Raw genomic sequence first — 16,392 nt, 5'->3', positions numbered from 1 at the left:
AAAACAGTAAAGGAACACACAAATTTACATAAAATAGACTCATAGCTATAAGTCATAAATATAGGGGAGGAGAAAGGGTAGAATGTTATGGGCTTAATTGTGTCTCCCCAAAATTCATATGTTGAAGAACTAATTACCAACATAACTATATTTGGAAATAAGGCCTTTAAGGAGCTAATTAAGATTAAAAGTTGTCATAAGTGTGGGGGCCTAATCAGACTGGTGTCCTCATGAGAAGACAGGTAACAAAGATGCTCACAGGCAGAGAGTAAAGGTCATGCAAGGACAGCAAGAAGGCAACCAGCTGTAAGCCAAGGTGAGAGGCCTCAGAACAAACCTCATCTTGACTTCCTTGACTTCTGAACTGTGAGTCAGTAATTTTCTGTTGTTTGAGCCATCCAGTCTACGTTTTTTATTAATATTATGGCAGACCTACTGAAATAATGTACCTCTCCCGCAAATCATACTTTTGCATCTTTGTAATCCCATCCCAGCCTCTCACCCCATTCTCTGTCAACCATTGATTTTTAATGTCATTATAGTTGGTGTTCACTTTACAAAATTTTATATAAGTGAAATCATACAGATTATTTATTTTCTGTTTGACATCTTTAACTCAATATTATTATTTTCAAATTCATTCATGTTCTGGTCTTGGATCAATAGTTCATTCCTTTTTATTATATGTATATATCTCAGTTTATCCACTCACCTTTTGATCAATACTTGCATTGCTTTTGGCTATAACAAATAAAGCTGTGCAGTCTTCTTATGGATATGTTTTTATTTCTCTTGGGTAAATACCTACAAGATGTCAGAGAATGTTTAATTTTTAAGCAACTGCCAAACTGATTTCTAAAATGGCTCAAACAACAGAAAATTACTGAAGGAGATCAGTCCTGGGGTTTTTTTTGAAGGAATGATGCTAAAGCTGAAACTCCAATACTTTGACCACCTCACGTGAAGAGTTGACTCATTGGAAAAGACTCTGATGCTGGGAAGGATTGAGGGCAGGAGGAGAAGGGGACGACAGAGGATGAGATGGCTGAATGGCATCACCGACTCAATGGACGTGAGCCTGAGTGAACTCCGGGAGTTGGTGATGGACAGGGAGGCCTGGCATGCTGCGATTCATGGGGTCGCAAAGAGTCGGACACAACCGAGCAACCGAACTGAACTGAACTGAAGGATAAATCTCACAAGATATGAAAGATCTGAAAACTTTTGAAGGTTGCTGAGAAGCAATAGACCTAGTAGAGAGAAATACATTCTATGAAGGAAGGAAGATTCAGTAATTTAAGATGCCAGTTCTTACCAAACTGATCTATCAATTTCACATAATCCTAATCAAAACTGAAGAGGTAATTTTGTAGAGACTGGCAAATTAATCCTAGGACTTATAGAGAAATGCAAAAAACCTAGAATAGCAAATAAGCTTGAAATAATTGGAGGACTAATGCTACCTAACTTCTAAAACTACAACATACAAGACCGTGTGACATTGGTATAAAGACAGACAAAAAGATCAATGGAACAAAATGGAAATTCAGAAACAGTCCCACACATATATGGACCATTATTATCAGAGATGCAAATTGAATTGAAAAAAAAAGATAATTTTTAGGAATGGCAAATGAAGACCGAGTTTACCAACCCTGATTCTTAATATTAACAAATTATTACATGCATTTAAATTGACTATTATGTTGGTAATAAGTTGCATGTCAATTTAAATAAAGAAGGCTAGAGGACTGCAGAAACAAGGCAGAAAATAGCAATTATAATTTTGTTAAGCAGTAAATGCTCCCACCATGTCCTTGCTGTTAAACTCATTCAAACAAAAAAAGTTCTTTAAATTCCATGTTGGAAAGGACAGAACAGGGCATTTCAGGCAAAAGGAAATCAGCAAGGCATTTCATCAGTTCCTTCTTTATGCCTCTCTGGGCTCTCATTTCCTCCTGTCTGGCTTATTGCAATAGCCATCTCAATGGCCTTCTAGCTGGTGAGATCTCCTGCCTTCAATCCACTCTATTCACAGCCACTGTGTTAATTTCCCCCAAACATCCAATTTTTGATGCCAATCTTTTGATCAAATGACCTAAGGCAGCAATTTTAGAAAATGTTACTACAGTTTGGGCAATATTAAAAGTTGTTCCTCAAAAATGTTTTGCAAATACATTTGGAAAATAAGGTTTTAATAAACTATGTTTGTGTAGAACTTGAGATTTTAAGAGGCTAATACATGAAATGAATCTTCAAAGTGGGAATGAGAAAGGACATAGAATGCATTGATTTTGGAACATCCAGCTGGGAAAAGCTGACATAAAATAAAGACAGTGTGGTGGTTATTTCACAGTGTATACATGTTATCGAATCATCAAGTTGTAAACCTTAAATTTAAAAAATTTTGAATTGCCACTGTATCTCAAAATTGGGGGAAAAAAGAAATGCATGAAGAATCCACAAAAAAATTCAAAGTTGGAAGGTTTAAGATTACTGTTAAAAACATCTATTTTACTGCTATGTACTACTACTAAGTGATTTAAATTTCAAAACTAACAAAATTAAACTGTAACTAATAGAATTAGAACATAAAATTTGAAAAATATTTTAAATTTTTTATAATGAAAACACATTGCTGAGAGAAATATAATAGGATATATTTTTTTAAATCAGAGATATACCATAATCAGATTGAAAGACACATTATTACTTCAAGTCAATTCTCCATAATTTGACAGTTCAACACAATCCCAATCAAAATCTCAGACTTTATTGGGTAGGGACTGACAGGATAATTCTAAAAATTATATGTAAATGCAAATCCTAGAACAAATAATTCTGCAAAAGAAAACAAAGTTGGAGGAACTATACAGCAGATTTCAACACTTACTATCGGGTTGGCCAGAAAGTTCATTCCATTTTTACACACAATATTATGAAAAACCAAAATGAACTTCTTGGCTAACCCAACACTAAACTGGAGTAATCTAGACAGTGTAGCACTGGTGCAAAATGGAAAGTCTAGAAAAGCTGTCATCTATATACTGCCAATTGCTTCTTGACAAAGGCAATTTTCAATGGAGCGGGAAAAGTTTTTTCAAGAAATAATGCTGGAGCAATTGTTTTTCTACATACAAAACAATACAAAATAATGAATCTAGACCCTTACCTCATACCATACACAATACTTTACTTGAAATGAGTCATATCTCTGTTTTTAAGAGCTAGGACATAAAGATTTTCTAGGAAACACTGGAAAAGACTAGTGATTTACATAACAAAAAGATCTCTTAGGAAAAAAGGAACTATATAACAATCAATAAATGAAACTTCATCAAAATTACAAACTTCTCTTCAAAAATCAGTTGTTAAGGCAATGAAAAGTCAAGCCACAAAGGAGACAATATCTATAGACAGCTGGAAAAGAATCTGAATTCAGCATACATAAAAATATTCCACAACTCAGTGATAAAAATAGATCAAATATTTGAATGGCCACTTCAAAGAAGATTTACTAATACCAAGTAAACACAAGAAGAAATGTTCAAGATCCTTAGTCATCAGTAAAGTACAAATTTAAAAACACAAAGTGATACCACAGAACTCCCACTTGAAACACTAAAATTAGGAAAACTGGCCCAAAACAAGTGTTTGTGAGAATGTAGAACAATTGACACTCAGACTGCTGGTGGTAACAATCTTACAAAATTAAACATAAAACTACTTTATGGCATATCATAACATGAGAGATTCTTAAAAATGCTCAGGGAAAAATTCCCCATTTTCTTTCCCCCACATACATTATACAATCATATGTTTGCAGAATGGCATTGTGTGGTGGGACTAATTACCATCATGTCTCTAATTATTTTAAGTAAAATTCTAGAAAATACAAATTCACATATAATTACAAAAGGAAGAGCAGCGCTTATTTGGGGATGGGGTGGTGGAAAAGTTGGACTACAGAAGAACACTAAGGGAACTTAAAGAGTTCATGGAAGTGTTTGTTATTTTACCTGTGGTGACGATTTACACACACACACACACACACACACACACACACACACACACACACGTGGGTGTGTGACAATTGAAAGTGTTATTTCCTCAGTCTTGTCCAACTCTTTGTGACCCCCATGACTATAACCCGCCACCAGGTTCCTCTGTCCATGGAATTCTCCAGGCAAGAATACTGGAGTGGGAGCCCAGGGTCTCCCACATTGCAGGCAGATTCTTTACCATATGAGCCACCAGGGAAGCCCCATACAAGCGCACACACATGCACACACACACACACACATTCAAATATGTTGAAATTTATCACATAATATGAACAAGTTGTTAAATATCAATTACACCACAATAAAGCTATTTTTTAAACTACACAAGGGAATAAAGGTAATATTTCTTAACTTGAAATTCATTGCTCTCTACAATCTGACCAGTCTGAAAACATTTTAATGACAATGGCCATGCTGATCTGAGGTCTGAACGTGGCCTGGCTAAGTATTTCTCCTCCTTTACAATTTTATCATGTTTTTGCCTCCTAGAACTGCTGCTGCTGCTGCTAAGTCGCTTCAGTCGTGTCCGACTCTGTGCGACCCCATAGACGGCAGCCCATCAGGCTCCCCCGTCCCTGGGATTCTCCAGGCAAGAACACTGGAGTGGTTGCCATTTCCTTCTCCAATGCATGAAAGTGAAAAGGGAAAGTGAAGTCGCTCAGTGAAGTCTGACTCTTAGAGACTCCATGGACTGCAGCCCACCAGGCTCCTCCATCCATGGGATTTTCCAGGCAAGAACACTGGATTGTGGTGTCATTGCCTTCTCTGCCTAGAACCGTGGAATTAAGGAAAAAAAAAAAAAAGTCTTCAGAGTTTAGTTATTTCACCAAGATAAATCTTGGTGTTAAATTTTCCTAGAACATGATCTAAATATGTACTGATCTAGGTATTAATTGACTCCAGGAATTATTCTTTTATCATGTCTTTGAAAGTCTCTAAGCATTTCTTTGAAAGTATTTTCTATACTTATCTGGGGATTGTAATCTTCATTATGTGCCCACCTTGCAAATATCAACTACATCATCATTAATATTGACCAAGACAACCTGAACCTCTCTCTCAGGTGGACTGAACTTTAGACTGGCTTTATCCTGCCTCTGACCTCTGTCTCACCTGCCTTACAAAATCCAGATGGCCTAGTCACAGAGGCCGCTCTCCTCCAATTACTGAGGGCATTTCCTTTAGAAAACTTATCATTATACATTTTTTCTCTATTCCTTTGTGCTTAAACTCTTTTTAGAAGTTTCTTGCTGATTTTATAACTCTACTTTCTCAAAGACCTGGGAGTTATCTCTTCAAAATGTAATAAACAAGGGAGACAGCATCCCTCTGTCTCAGTTTCCATGGGAAAGGAGGAGCTTAACTTGCCTCACTCCAATTATAAGACTATCTGGTGATGATGGTATGATAAAATGGTCTGTGGTCCTCCAAACTCACTCTCTCATGCCTTCTTTAAGCTGAGTTTAGCTTAGACTGCATTTCCATCTTTTCCCCCTATTACCATAGCACTGAATAAAGTCCTCTTCACCTATTTAACTTTGTATCACACATTTTTTTTGCATTGCCAATATATTTTTTCCCTTTCCCTCAGTGTATATATATATTACTCATGCCTGCCTGGCAAGCTAGAGTGAACACTAAAAAGATTTGTTCTTTTTTAGTATAATTTTGAAGTTATCTATTTTAATTTAAATATTGATTCTGCTAGCTCCTTTTCCAATTGATAATTTAGTATTTTGCATCTTACCCTTTGATGTCTTTAACCTGAGAGGGTTAAAGCAATTCTTTTCCTAAAATTCTAAAATGTGTTTAAGTAAATGCATTGACCTAAAATTGCAGTATGTATTTACATAAAACATGGATATCTCCTTTCATTTTGGTGAAGAACTTTTGCATTAACTTAACATGGCATTTACTTTTAATTTTGCTGTTAGAAATATTCCCACTGAGGTTCATAATTGTCCCTAAATGTTGTACAGAGATTCCCTTTCTTCTTTCCTACCGCTTATCATGGTATCACTTCAATATTTTAAATTAAAGGCTTCAATGTTATTGCATTATTTCCTTCCTCCAATTAATAGGATTGTTCAGCTTTGGGAAGCAGTGGATACTAAAGGAGACAGGGCACCAGGCAACTAACTTCTTTCAAGTTTTCCTACAGATTTATTGAATTTCATTTTCCATTGGTATCATGGTCATTTAAGTGTATGTCAGGATGAGATCTTCATTTCTAGGCTTTTGGGAGTGAATACCATCTTGGAAAAAGTTCTATCTAATGTGATTTTCTACGGCTCATAGAATTTTCTATTGAATCTTTAACATAGAATGTCTTTGTTGACCCAAAATGTCTTCACAATGTCATTCCCTTGTTTCTCCTTTGACTCAACTATAGTTACAATCTCTCCTTTTCCTTTAAATGAGATTCCTGGTTATCTTTTGTGGTCACAAGATGTCTTGCTTACTCTGCTTCTCACTCTATAGAATGAGACTGAATCCATAAATATATCCCACTATTAACCTCCAAAAGTGAAAGTCAGTCATGCCTGACTCTTTGCGACTGCGTGGACTATACAGCCCATGGAATTCTCCAGGCCAGAATACTGGAATGGGTAGCCTTTCCCTTCTCCAGGGGATCTTCCCCACCCACCCAGGGATCAAACCCAGGTCTCCCACAATGCAGGTGGATTCTTTACCAGCTGAGCCACCAGGGAAGCCCAAGAATACTGGAGTGGGTACCCTATTCCTTCTCCAGCAGATCTTCCTGACTCAGGAATCGAACTGGGGTCTCCTGCATTGCAGGCGGATTCTTTACCAGCTGAGCCACCAGGGAAGTCCCTATTAACCTCCAAGCAAGAACATTTAGTGGCATTATTCAGAATGTTCCCATCCACTATCTAAACCTCTTATCATCCTTAGGATTATAGGTAATACTTATTGCAGTGTAGAGTACTTCATCTAAACTGCATGTTATACAGCAGATAACCTATGCAATTTGAAGTATAGCTTTACTGCCACTATTTAGTTTTGGTATACATATGCAGTTTACATCCAATTTGAGGCAGTTTTTCTTCTTTGAAAGAGATTAATGCATTGTAGACTTTGCCAGTTTTCTTGCAAGTTTTCCCAGATTAGCATTAAAATAACATTCAAATTTGCTCTGTGCAACAAACAAAACATTTGATCAATTCATGAGACATGATTAGCACCCATTTGCCTAATCTCTTTTAATAATTTGACAGGTGATACCCCTCTAACAAGTCTCTCTGCTTCAGCTCTTATTCCTCTGTTCAGTTTATTTTCCGCAGAGTAGCCAAAATTCTTCTGCTAAAATGAAGGGCACATCAAGTCGTTCCTCCACTCAAAATCCCCAGGAGTTTATATTTCATGATAAAGTCTCAAGGTTCCTATTATGAAATATAAGCACCTTCATGGTCCAAGTTCCCTTTATGTCTCTAACCTCATCTCCTACCCTTTCTCCCTAGTTCACACGAGTTGACACAACCCGCTTTGTCACTGTCTTGTAGAGGCCCCCAGTACTCCCCCCTCAAGGCATTTGTTTTGCCTTTTCTCCAGTTTAGTCCCTTCAGACTAAGACTCAAATTCTCAGAAGACTTTTTGTTAACAGTATGTATTTTATATCTTAGCCCAATTTGTTTATTTTTATTTATTTTTTTAACGTTTTGGCCACGTGGCATGTGCGATCTTAGTTCCCTACCAGAGACTGACCCTGTGACCGCCGCAGTGCAAGTGCCGAGTCTTAACCACCAGACTACCACAGAAGTCCCTCAGCCTTCCATGACCACCCTATACCGTCTAACCTTCTTTCCTGTCTTTCATCTCCCTTGGCACTTACAATCTGTTTATTTATCTTGCTTATCATGTTATCTTCCCCATGAAACTCTAAGTTCCACATGGGCGAGGCTCTTTGTCCGACTTGTTCATGTCACATCCCCAGGGCTCCGAGCAGAGTGTGGCTGCTATGAGGGGAATGTTTATGTTCCCCCAAATTCATATGTTGTATCTCTAACCCATATTGATTGTGGTTTCAGGAAGTGGAACCTTTAGGATGTAATTAGGTTTCAGTTAGGTCATGAGAGAGGAACCCAAGAGGAGGCTCAGTATCCTCATAATAAGGAAAGAGACACCCTGGAGCTTCTTCCTTCTGCCATGTGAGCAAGAAGGCAGTCATCTGAAAATCAGAAAAAGGGCTCTTGCCAGACACAAACATGCTGCTATCCTGATCTCAGACTTCTAGCTTTCAGAAGTGTGAGAAAATAAGTATCTGTAATTTAAGCCATACACACTATGGCATTCAGTTATGGGAGCCCAAGCTCACTAAATTACTGGCCCATAACTAATAATTAAGAATTGAATGAGTATATGAATATATCAGGGTCTAGAAAGAAAAGACGCTGATGGCTTGAGTCTGGGGACCTTCTCTCCAGGCAGGAGAACTCAGCTGCCACAGACCAAGATGACCCATGCTATCCAAATTAATGCTAAAAATAAAATCAGTGATCTAGAAATATTATTGACAGTGTTCAGTGTAGCATATATCTCACAGAAATACTCTAGTGTACTGATTTTAAGTTCAGGTTGCAGAGCTGGAAAGCCTGGGTTGAATCCTCAGCTTGGCCATTTACTAATAACTTGTGCAAGTTACCTAATCTCTTGTAAGTAATTTGCAAAATGAATAGAGAAGTACTATCTGCCTCAAACATCCTCTGACATAAGTTGTACCAATGTTTTCTCAGGTCAGTCTCCATAGACAATATAAGTAAAGACAACAATAAACAAATGAGACCTAATCCAACTTACAAAGCTATTGCACAGCAAATGAAACCATAAAGAAAAAGACAGCTTTGTAGACTGGAAGAAAATATTGGCAAATGATACAGCAACAAGGGCTTAATCTCCAAAATATACAAACAGCTCAAACAGTTCAATAACAACAAAAAATCCAATAAAAAAATGTATAAAGACCTGAATAGATGATTCTTCAAAGAAGACATACAGATGGCCAACAGGCATACGAAAAAATGCCCATCATCACTAATTATTAGAGAAATGCAAGTCAAAACTACAATGCGGCATCACCTTACACCAGTCAGAATGGCCATAATTAAAAATTCTATAAATAATAAATGCTGGCAAGGATATGGAGAAAAGGGAACACTCCTACACTGTTGGTAGGTATGCACAATGGTGCAGCTGCTATGAAAACGATATGGAGGTTCCTCCAGAAACTAAAACTAGAGTTGGCATGGAATCTAGCAATCCCACTCCTGGGTAGATACCCAGACAAAGCTTTAATTCAAAAAGATACATCCACCCCTGTGTTCACAGCAGCACTACTTACAATAGCCAAAACACGGAAACAACCTACATGTCCATCAACAGGTGAATGGATAAAGATGATGTGGTGTATATATACACACACGGCAACATGCATGAACCTAGAAGATATCATTCTAAGTGAAGTTAGTCAGAAAGAGAAAGGCAAATACTGCAGGGTATCATTTATATGTGGAATCTAAAATATGACATAAATGAACACATCTATGAGACAGAAAGACTCACAGACCCAGACAAGAGACTTACTGTTGCCAAAGGGGAGGAGTATGCGAAAGGGAAGGACTAAGAATTTGGGATTAGCAGATATAAATTACCATGTATAGGATGGATAGATAACAAGGTCCTACTATTTGATATCCTATAATGGAAAAGAGACTTCCCTGGTGGCTCAGATGGTAAAGCATCTGTCTATAATGCAGGAGACCTGGGTTGTAATGGAATAGAATATGAAAAGTAATGTGCATAATATATATTTATAATTAAATCACTTTGCTGTACAGCAGAAATTAACAAAACACTGCAGATCAACTGTACTTCAATAAAAAAAATAATAATACCTGCCTCAGAGAATTGTGACGATTACAAAACTTCATATATGGGAGTATTTAGAATTTAGGTCACATATTTACTGTACTGCAGATATTGGATCATGTTTACTGTTGTGAAGTTGTTCAGTCAAATCTCTCAAAGGTCAGAACTGCCTAGATATAAAACCAGATGAAATCTGAGACTTGGATAGGACTTCCTTATAATAAAATTATTTCTTTTTCTTCCTTTTGTGATGAGCAACAAGTACAATCACACAATCAGAATATTAAAACTATCAAAGGAATAGAGTTCATATAGGTCACACTCATTTCTCTGATGAGCAAATTGAAGTTTCAGTAGATGGTTCGTAATGGATGCTTAACATATAACTCTTGGGGTTTAATCTAAATCCTATTACCTTAAGAAGAAATAACTCAGAGAAGCAAACTTTCTACTTGCTTAGACCAAAACTCAAATGGTTTCAGCATGAGTAGGCTTAAAAATTCAACATATAAAATAGTACTTACATGCTAGAGAATACTCAGACATTTGTGAATAGGACAACTGAATAAGCATATCTTGAACACATGTGTTTTACATGAAACCTGATGTGTCTATGCATAAACACAGTTGCATTTAACATCACAAGAACAGTGCATAGCTTTCACAAATTAACTTTCTGCCTTTACATGAAGATCATGATCCCAAATAAAAGATTAGCCTATAATTTTTATATTAAGAGTATTTGATAAATAAAAATAATTTTCTGTGTCTCCATGTATGTAAGCAATTTACCATTATGATCTCTATGATTTCAGTTTTACCTAACTAAAATGAACCATCTAAAGAAAATGCATGTAATTAATTAACTGAAGAGAAGTTATTTTGGATATCTTTTTTGGCACTGATCACTCATTAATCATACTGAGGACCTACTATCCAGAACTGACATAACTGAATCTCACAAAAATTATACTGCTCTTTACCGATTCAAAAAATTTACTCCAAATTTTAAGCTGCTATTTCTCTCACTTGCTTTCTTTCTCTACTCATGATTCTTTCCCCTTGTAGAAATTGATATGCATAGCATGACAGTGCCTTTAGCCAACACACTACTCATACCAAAAGGAAATTGCTCTTATTCTTATGAATGTTTGGCAAAAAATACCTGCTAGGAAAGCTTATTTCCTTTTATTGGCATGCCTGAATTCTAAGCAGTGAACAGCAGTCACTGAATTATTTTTAAAATAGCATCACTTAAACATTTCTAATTCTTTAGAAGACCTTGGAATACTATAAAGCTGATTTTTCAGGCCAGAGATTTATGTATTCATTTTCTAATTAGCAGGTATCATTTGCTGGTGTGTGCATGTTCAGTCATGTTTGACTCTTTTGTGACCTCTTGCACTGTAGACTGCAAAGATCCTCTGTCCATGGGATTTCTCCAGCAAGAATACTGGAATGGGTTACCATTTCCTCCTCCAGGGGATCTTCCATACCTGGGGAATCAAACCTGGGTCTCCTGCATTGTAGGTGGATTCTTTACCACTGAGCCACCATCATTTGCTATAAAATCCAAATTAATATTCAGTAGCTCCTCATCCAAACACTATCACATTTGCAACTATCTATGCAATACCGATGAGGCTAAAACCAGTAGGTTGTTTTTTTTAAGAAACAGTCATATTTTATATCAAGAAGGTGTAAATATATTTTTATATGCAGTAATAACACTACATATTATATTATATGCATAATCCTCAATCGAATCCTACTTCAGAAGCATCAACTTCTTCCTAGATTAGCTGAGTGCATGAGGTCTATTGAGCCATTAGCTTTTGCTGAGGTGTAGAGGAGTATCAGTCCCTACAGAATAGAGAATTAACTCTTGCCCTGTAGCAAAGCTTCTTCCTGGTTTCTCTTCACAATGGGACTCCTTTAACCATGCCTTGTTCTAATGAAACCAGAGTAAAGTGGCAGTCAGAAGAAGAAAATGAAATCTATTGAAATGAAATCATCACATGAGTCTGGCTTTAGCTTCTCACAATAGGGTGATCTGACATGATTAATCTTCAATGACAGACCTCCTCTGGGGGCGTCCATGGAAATTCTTCTAGTATTAAAGTACACATTTCCTAAAATGGAAGTAATAGTTGTCATTCATAAAAAGATTTTTTAAATGCTCTTGCTACCCACTCTAGGATTCTTGTCTGGAGAATTCCATGAACAGAGGAGCCTGGCAGGCTACAGTTCATGGGGTCACAAAGAGTTGGACAGGGCTGAGTGACTAACAGAAAGGTGTAATATATGAAACATGAATCTTGAAAGTGAAGTAAAAGTGTTAGTCTCCCAGTAGTGCCTGACTCTTTGTGACCCCATGGACTGTAGCCCACCAAGCTCATCTGCCCATGGAATTCTCCAGGCAAGGATACTGGAGTGGGTAGCCATTCCATTCTCCAAGGGATCTTCCCAACCAAGGGACTGAACCCAGGTCTCCAGCATTGCAGGCAGATTCTTAACCATCTGAGCCACCAGAGAAACCCTGACATGATTAATCTTCAATAATACACCTCCCTCTGGAGGTCCATGGAAATTCCTCTGAGTACTAAAGCACACATGTTCTAAAATGGAAGTAACAGCTGTCATTTATGAAAAGGTTTTCTCAATATTACCTAAAAATATGTAGTATCTGATACCAGTAAGGAGACTTCTACTACAAGGTAAGTGGCAAAAGATTTGAAAGACCTTTTTCTCTCCCACAATAAAAATAAGAAAAAAAAAAAAAAAACCGAGATGAAATAAAAACCATAGTTCTGTGGAATTAGAGAAAAAGCATTTGCAAAGAAACCTTGATAAACTGAATTCCAGGGAATAATCAGCCTTCATAGTTGAACAGAGTATGATATAACTTCTACAGAGTTCCTAGAAAATATGTATAGATTGAGAACAGAATTCTAAAACCTGTGATCCAATTTCCACTTTAAAAAGCTAGACAACAAAAAAGAACAAACTAAACTCAATGGACATGAGTTTGGGTAGACTCTGGGAGTTGGTGATGGGCAGGGAGTCCTGGCATGCTGCAGTCCACGGAGTCGTAAAGAATTGGACATGACCGAGCGACTAAACTGGACTGAAACTGAAACCAATTTTTAATGTGAGAGAAAAACAAAAGGATAACAAAGAGAAAGACAAAGAGAAAAACAAAATTGATAAATCTATCGGTTTACAATGAACACACATAAGAGAAAAAATTGCCAATATCAGGAATAGAGGAAGAAATTATTATAGATTCCACAGGCACTAAGAAAATAATAAAGAAATACTATGAACAATCTTATGTCAATAAATTTGACAATTCACATACAATTGACAGATTCCTTGAAAAATACATTATCAAAACTAATCCAACAGCCTTACACCTATTTCATGAGTTGAATTCATAATTTAAAATTTTCCTACAAGTAAAACCTTTAGACCCAAATGACTTTACTGTTGAATTCTCTATAATTTAAGAAATTATATAGTCATTTCAATAGGTGCATTTGATCATATTCCATGACCATTCATGATTAAAATCCTCAGCAAAGTAAGACTCTAAGGGAAATTCTTTAATCTAATAAAGAGCACCTTGAGAAAAAAAAATCTACAGTCAACATCATAGTTAATGATTAAGTACCTTGCTTTCTAGGGAACCAGGCAAGTTTGTTTGTTCCCAGTAGTTCTACAGATAGTGTGATGGAGTTCCCATTTGGGGCAAAGTAAAAAAAAAATATATATATATATATATATATATGTGTGTGTGTGTGTGTGTGTGTGTGTATAGTTAAGATTAAAAAGGAAAATTGAAATGTAGTTTTCATAGACAATATAACTTCATAGCAAATTTTAAAACTCGATTAAAAATGCTATAACTACTAAGCAAATTAGCAATTCATAAAACAGAGGAGCCTGGCAGGCTACAGTCCATGGGGTCACAAGAGCTGGACAAGACTTAGCAACTAAACCACCACCATCAAGACAATATACAAAAATTAATTGCATTGTTATAGACTATGAACAGTTGGATAATGAAACAGAAATAGATTATCATTCTTAATATCAGAAAGAGTAGATAAATTTAGTAAGAATATTTTATATCGTACATCAAGGCTGTATATTGTCACCCTGCTTATTTAACTTCTATGCAGAGTACATCATGAGAAACACTGGACTGGAAGAAACACAAGCTGGAATCAAGATTGCCGGGAGAAATATCAATAACCTCAGATATGCAGATGACACCACCCTTATGGCAGAAAGAGAAGAGGAACTAAAAAGCCTCTTGATGAAAGTCAGAGAGGAGAGTGAAAAATTTGGTTTAAAGCTCAACATTCAGAAAACAAAGATCATGGCATCTGGTCCCATCACTTCATGGGAAATAGATGGGGAAACAGTGGAAACAGTGGAAACAGTGTCAGACTTTATTTTGGGGGGCTCCAAAATCACTGCAGATGGTGACTGCAGGCATGAAATTAAAAGACGCTTACTCCTTGGAAGAAAAGTTATGACCAACCTAGACAGCATATTCAAAAGCAGAGACATTACTTTGCCAACAAAGGTCCGTCTAGTCAAGGCTATGGTTTTTCCAGTAGTCATGTATGGTGTGAGAGTTGGACTGTGAAGAAGGCTGAATGCCGAAGAATTGATGCTTTTGAACTGTGGTGTTGGAGAAGACTCTTGAGAGTCCTTGGACTTCAAGGAGATCCAACCAGTCCATTCTGAAAGAGATCAGCCCTGGGATTTGTTTGGAAGGAATGATGCTAAAGCTGAAAATCCAGTACTTTGGCCATCTCATGCAAAGTCATTGGAAAAGAGTCTGATGCTGGGAGGGATTGGAGGCAGGAGGAGAAGGGGATGACAGAGGATGAGATGGCTAGTTGGCATCACTGACTCGATGGGCGTGAATCTGAGTGAACCCCGGGAGTCGGGAGGCCTGGCGTGCTGCGATTCATGGGGTCGCAAAGAGTCGGACACGACTGAGCAACTGAACTGAACTGAACTGAAGGTTATGATACTCAGTCAAGAATTCACAAGGGACTAAATTAAATCAGGGGATTGAACTGGTGCTGTGAAAAATGTTATTAAGGAAGAAAAATATGTAAGAGGTGATAACTGAAGTTACAGACAAAGCAATTTTCTAGGATGTTTCTTAGGCTTCTGGCTTGAATGATTGAGTGGAGAATAGTATCTTTTCCTATGACTGAATATAGAAAAAGGAAACCATTATCTACCTAGGGTAGGCATTCAGTTCAGTGCCGGACTATTGAGTTTCAAATGACTGTGGGATATCCCATGGAGGTTTATACAAAGTAGCTGGTTGGCTCAAAGTATAGCAGAGAAAGCTGACCTGGATAGTGGTCTGTTGGAATAACCTGCTTATAAATGGCAGTTGAAGCTGCTCAGGCCATCTGAGGGGGATACAGAATGAACAGCAGTGGGACAACAAAACAATACTGAATAACTTGGACTTTTAAATGATTAAGAAAGAGATGAGCCCATAATAAACGTCCTAGAAAGAGCAACCAAAAAAAGTAGGAGGAAGATCAGGAATATTGCTACAAAACTCAAAGGAGAAATCTGCAGAATAGTCACCCCGTGCTGCACACTGGCTGATTAGCCTTCCCAAGGGATATTACAAAAGCAGATCCATTCAGCCCAGATCATCCTTAACGGACCACTTGGTAGGAAATGTTATCTAGTAGAAAGGAGAAACAGATATAGAGTTCTTACCATGATTGAACCTAAATCCACAATCCTCTTTAATATCCCACTTGGTTATATGGATAAGTTATCTTCAATGTGCCACTGTGACCCAACCAACTGGGAAACTGCTACCTCCATTTTACAAAGAGCTAACTTAGAGAAATTTAATACACTACCTAGGTTTTAAGTGACAGTAAAGATTTGAAATAAGTCTAAGTCCAAGCCTTTTTCTACTACATTAAGACACAGCATCTCTATTACCTCTACCACCATTATTTATTTCTTTTTTAAAGAAGAGGAGCTTGGTAAAAACAGGAAGTCTGGCAGAAGGAACTGCAAATATTGGAACCTACAAATTGCAAGTTAAAACATTATCATGTATTCTTTCTTCATAATAATGAGCCTTGGGAGGGGATACCAAAATTGATGCCAATCATCTTTGTCTTTCCCTTAGAAAATCTGAGAAAATGTATAAGTAAACACAGCTCACAATTACTGAGTACTTGCTGCTGCTGCTGCTGCTGCTAAGTTGCTTCAGTCGTGTCTGACTCTGTGTGACCCCACAGTCGGCAGCCCACCAGGCTCCCCCATTCCTGGGAGCAGTGGCCAAAATAGTTTTAATCACTTTACATGTTATGAACTCCTTTAATCCTCCAACAGTGCTACAAGATGGGTATTATTACTTTTTCAGCCATAGAGAGGC

Source organism: Capricornis sumatraensis, chromosome 4 (genome assembly GCF_032405125.1).
Source record: "Capricornis sumatraensis isolate serow.1 chromosome 4, serow.2, whole genome shotgun sequence".
Classification (NCBI taxonomy): Eukaryota; Metazoa; Chordata; class Mammalia; order Artiodactyla; family Bovidae; genus Capricornis; species Capricornis sumatraensis.
This window is presented reverse-complemented; position numbering follows the sequence as displayed.